Here is a 6,000-nt window from a genome sequence, read left to right as displayed (position 1 = left end):
CAGCAGAGCCAGCAGCTCAGGGGAGCAATTTTAAAAACCAGGAGGCACTTAAACCAACCCTTAATTGACCCAGTTACTGCAGGAGAGTCCCGACTACTCGCCCTGGAGTCCTACTGTCACCAGCAAAAAGCACCAACCAAAGCTTGGGGGAACTTTGGTACAGCACAAGAGAAGGGAGTGGGGGTAGCGTAGCCGTATCGCAGAGCTGCTGCTTTTCACACCATTTTATCATCCCTGATAATTGAAAGTAAGGCCGGGTGGGCTGACCCCACCACCACCACTCCTGGCAGCATGTTTGGTCCACAACGCTAGAATAATTATTCTGCTCCCTCCCGCCCCTACAGCTTCATCATCTGAAAAGATTACAGTCAAAACAATGGCATACACAAATAAAAGTCAAGAGTTGACATAGTAACTCCGGGATTTGGGTATCAACTGTCCGAGAAATCAGAACACCCAGGCTTCACAATGTGCCCAACATCGAGCTGTGCCAAGGGGGGGGGGGAAGGAAGAAGCTTTCCGTTTAAGCCTTCAGAGCATCGCTCCATCACTACGTCAATTCACAGCCACCACAGCGTGCCGATGGACATCTTTCTGTGCCAAAAGAAACAAGTGCTTTGTCCTCTTGATATCAAAGGTAGCCACCTATAGTTACGGAACCATGCACAAGACCTTAACTCTGACCAGCAGGGAAACTTAGGACAACTGAGTGCAGATCCTGCCAATTTCTACCAGTTCCAACTGTGCTTTAAGTCTCATTGCAAAGCCTCAGTTAGAAAAAGGATCACCTCGGGGTATCCAACAAGAAGAAGAGTTGTTTTCTTTTTTTTTTTTTTTTTTTTTTTTTTTTAATATACCATAGGACTATGCAGTTCAATCATCAATCATCTTGGAAAGCTCAAGGAGGAGGTCATCCTCATCCTTCCCTGGGTCCAAGTCGAGCTCGGCTTCCAGTATGCCGTCTGAGAGTTCCCAAAGTAGCATCTCTAAATCCTCGTCTACAGATACGGGCGCGTTGCCTGTGGAACTCAGCCGGCGTGTCCTTGCTTCTTCTAGCTGGGAAGAAGCTGAAGTCGAGCTTGAGAACTCCATTGGCTCCACGGATTCTGCCTGGCTTCCAAGATGTGCTTCAGGTCTTGGCAGAGCAAGGAAGAGAACAATCAGTATATGCCATTTCTTAACGGGAAATCCCTTTTCTGCAAACCGGCTCTTAAAACCGTAGCCAACCCCTCCTGCACTTCAATCTTACCCAGGGATTGTTATTCAATTAACCCAGGGCTACATTTAGAGCCCAATATATTAGCAGGTACATTTTTCAGTTTGGGGGTTTCTCTGTGAAGCCAGAGCACCCGGAGTCTAGCAAAGATGGGAAACCAACATGGCCTCCCGGAAGCCCAGTGTCCGAGAACTACATCTCCCGGCATGCTCTGGGAAAACAATATGGACTCCCGGAAACCCGGTGGCCAAGAACTACATTTCCCAGCACTCCCCAGAAAATTGAGCCTCGCAGCGTGCCGTAGGACGCCATTTTTTGCTCTGTTACATTACCGGTTTCGTGTTTATGGAGGGTTTTCCCGCCGTTTTGGGGGGTTTCCCCTCAATTTCGGGTTTTCAGCTCTCCATTTCAGAGTTCTTCCCCGCAATTTTGGGGTTCCTTCCCCTAATTTGGTGCTTCGCCCCCCCCCCCACTTTTGGGGTTCCCCCTCCATTTTGGGGATTCCCCCCAGTTCCAAGCCCCCCACAATTTTGGAGGCCCCCACCATCCTTTCTTGGCCTGCCACCCTAATATTAAGGTTCTTTCCCCCAATGTTGGGGTTCTCACCACATGTTTGAGGTTCCTTCCCTTAATTTGGGGCTTAGCTCCCCGGGATCTGGGGCTTTAACCCCAATTTTGGGGGTCCCCCCCAAGTTTGGGGATTCCTCCCCAGGTCTGGGGGGGGTCCACATTCAATTCTGGAATTTCACACTTCCATTTAAGTCTTCTTCCCCCCAATTTGGGGGTTCGCCCACCCAATTTTGGGGGTTCCTCCCCTAATTTGGGGGGGACACAACCGATTGTAGAGTCCCCCACCCTCCTTTTTTGGGTTCCCCCCTAATATTAAAAGTTCTTCCGCCCAATTTTGGGGGACCCCACAATTTTGACGTTCCTTCCCCTAACTTGGGGCTTCAACCCTTCAATTTTGGGGGGGGCTCCCACCCTCTTATTTTGGCCTTCCGCCCTAATATTAGGCCTAACCCCTAAGAACCTTGACCCCTAACGCTATGGCAACCACGGATCTAACCCTAACCCCTACCCCAACAAACCCTAGAAACCCTAACCCTAAAAACCCTTACAGCCCTAACCCGATAAAATTTACCACACTAAACCCCTGAAGACTGTTCTGGGGGGTCCACATTCAATTCTGGAATTTCACACTTCCATTTAAGTGTTCTGCCCCCCCAATATGGGGGTTCGCCCACCCAATTTTGGGGGTTCCTCCCCTAATTGGGGGGGACACAACCAATTTTGGGGGGGACACAACCAATTTGGGGGGGGACACAACCAATTTGGGGGGTCCCCCCAATTTTAGAGTCCCCCACCCTCCTTTTTTGGGTTTCCCCCAATATTAAGAGCTCTTCCGCCCAATTTTGGGGGACCCCACAATTTTGACGTTTCTTCCCCTAAATTGGGGCTTCGACCCTTCAATTTTGGGGGGGGCTCCCCCCTTAGTTTGGCCTTCCACCCTAATATTGGGCCTTAGCCCTAAGAACCCTGACCCCTAACACTACAGCTCCCACGGATCTAACCCTAACCCCTACCCCAAAAAACCCTAGAAACCCTAACCCTAAAAACCCTTACAGTCCTAACCCGATAAAATTTACCACACTAGACCTACGCCTAAAAGCCCTAACCCTAAAAATTAAGACCCTCTAAACCCTAACGCAAAACGTAAAGATTCTCAAAGCCCTAACGCTGGAGACCCTAACCTTAAAAAAAAAAAAAATAAGACCTTAAAACCCTAACCCTAAATACCTGACCATAACTAAAACCCTAAGACCCTAACCCTAAAAACCCTATCAACACTAAAACCACAAAATACTTTAAAACCTTAACACACTAACCCCCAAACCCTAACCCTTATAACTCCAACCCTAACAACCTTAAAATCCTAACCCTAAACCCTGGAAACCCTAACCCTGAAACCCAACCCTAGTGCCTTAGCCCTGAAACCTTAACACCCTAACACCTTATTAGAAACACTCTGTAACCAATACCATAGGCTCAGGCAAGTATCTCAGTGAGGTAGCATTTTTATTCACGATTGCAATGGCAGGCGTCCCACAAGCCACCTACTAGTTCCATAACACAGTTTATATAATTTTTTTTTTCCTCTCGGTGACCAGGACCCTCCCCAGTTTCCCCATTGACTGGGTAATCCATGTTCACAATCTATCCAGTGCTTCACAGAAAATACACAGCTGCTGGCCTGTTACTAGTCAATTTTATTTTTTTCTTGACTGTTTTCCTCTTTGAGGTGGTAATGTTTCTTACACCGTGATTTCCACCCAATTGCTCTAAGGATTCTGGTTGTCTGCATTTTACAAGGTTGTCTGTTAAGCTTTCTTATCACTGCAAGCATATATCAATACCACCTTCCTTCCCTCTAAACGATGTAACTCTGTGCAAAAACATTTTTATTCCCACAACCTTGATCCCCTTACCCTAAAATCCTTATTCTCTTTAACCCTAACAACTCTAACCACAACCCTAACCCTTCATATCAACCCCCCGACGCTAATGACACTGACTAATGATCCAAACCCCAAACCCCAGGCAACCAACAAAGAAACAGACACAAAGCTGAAAACTACAAAAAAAGCAAAACCCTGGATACAGACCCCAAATCACAAACACGCTAACAAAATGCTACAGAAAAGCCCCAGACGCAGGCCCCAAGCACTACAGCTAGGCCCCAGAAGCTCTAGACACATCCCAAAGCCAAAATGCAATCCCCAAACACTACAGAAAAGCCCCCAAACACCAGACACAGGCTGCAGAAGTCTACAAGCAGGCCCCAGCCACACCCGGATGCAGACCCCAACTGTCCACAAGCAGCTCCCAACCCACCCCCCCCATGAACTGGACCCCCCCCCACCACCACCCAGATGCATGCCCCAGGCCCCAGGCCTCAGCCCCAGCCCCCACACCCCAGACTCAGGCCCCAAAGGTGTACAACCAGCTCCCAACTGCCCCCCTCAAAGGGAGGCCCCAAAGCCTGCCAGAGGACCCTAGAGCGTACAAGCAGCTCCCAACCCCCCCGGCACAGGCCCCAACCCCCCCCAGACACAGGCCCCAAAGGTGTACAAGCAACTCCCCATCCTCCCCAGAGGCACGCCGCAAAGGTGTACAAACAGCCCCAACCCCCCAAGACCCAGACCCCTACAGCGTAGAAGCAGCTCCCAACCCCATGCCCCCAAGGCACATGCCCCAAGCCCTCCCCCAAGGCAGGCCCTAACAGTATACAAGCAGCTCACAACCACCCCCCCAAAGGCAGGCCCCAACCCCCTCCAGATGCAAGCCCGAAAGGTTAAAACCAGCTCCAACCCCCCAACCCCCCCAGCCCCGCGCAGACGCAGGCCCCAAAGGTGTACAAGCAGTTCCCAACCCCTATAAGGCAGGCCCCAAAAGTGTACAGGCAGGCCCCTACAGTGTAGAAACGCTCCAACCCCCCCCCCTTCCACCTCGAGGGAGGCCCTCCCCCCCCAGTATACACGAAGCTCCCAACCCCCTCTCAGAGGAATGCCTAAAAAAGTACACAAGCAGCTCCTAACACCCCCCCACCCCCCCCCAAAAGAGGCAGTCCCCAAAGGTGTACAAGCAGGCCCTCAAATCCCTTAGGTGTACAAGCAGGCCCTTCAAATCCCTTAGCCCCTGCGCCAGCTTTATTGGCGAGCAGCGAGGCTGGGGGGGGAGGGGGGCAAGACAGCCTTAAATAAAATACAAATATAAAAAGTGTTATAAATGGCTGTTATAAATCCAAATAGGATTACAATCAAAGTTTACAATTTATTAAACGAATAGAGGCAAGCAAGCAGCGCTGGGTGCGCCGGGAGTCTCTGCTCCCCCAGGACGCACACCTGTTACGTAAGGCGGCTGGTTTTGATGCTCCCAGGCTAATACATATTCATTACTACTTCGAGAAGAGGCAGGGTTATTAGAATTGGTTTCCGGAATCCGAAACCCCTCCCAGGGGCGCCTGCGTACCAGTCTCTGGTGGTCTCTCGGGGCTTGCTCGGGCTGAATGCTGGTTGTCTTCCTCCCAGGCTTTTGTCCTTCAATTGTCCTTCAGCTCCCCCTTCCTCCTCGTTTGGGAGCCTCTGCGCCGGATTTCAGAAACTCTAGCAACATCCCCTGCAGTAGTCAGCACTTTTCCCTAAAAACCCCTTTGTTCTCTTATCACCTAGACCCGGGCCTCGATGTTAACCCTTCAAATCCCTTAGTGACACGAATTGCTGGACCATTCCTTACAAAAGGAAGGATAAAATATGTAGAGGAGCAATGGCACACGCGAAAGCCCAGCGCCGCGGGCAGAGGCAGCGAAGGTTGACGGCAGAACAGTGCTCGGTTTGAACACGGAGAGGGAAAGCGAGGGGAAGGTGGCCGAAGCCGGCCGCAGTCTCTGAGCTCTCCTCCTCCTGATTGTTTTCTCTCAAAGCCATTTCTGTCTGTGTGCGGGCACCCGGAGCCGGCAGAAGTCCCCGTGAAGTCCTTCGGCAGGACGGAGGGCTGCGTGGGCTCCAGTGAGAGAGGGAGTTAGGAGAATCTTATCAAGTAGAGATAGAGCGCTGACAGCGTTAAACTAGGATGCTACTTAGCGTCTTTGCTAACTATGGTGCATTGTGCCAATTAACTAAAGCAAGAAGCCTTGGGCCCCTTACCAAGGTCAGTCTCCTCATAAGAGAGTGAGCCTGTCTTAAGAAACTGGGAGAAACTGGTCCTGCAGATGGACAAGAGCCAAG

Source organism: Anser anser (assembly GCF_964211835.1).
Source record: "Anser anser genome assembly, chromosome: 15".
Classification (NCBI taxonomy): Eukaryota; Metazoa; Chordata; class Aves; order Anseriformes; family Anatidae; genus Anser; species Anser anser.
Note: the sequence above shows the minus strand (reverse complement) of the source record.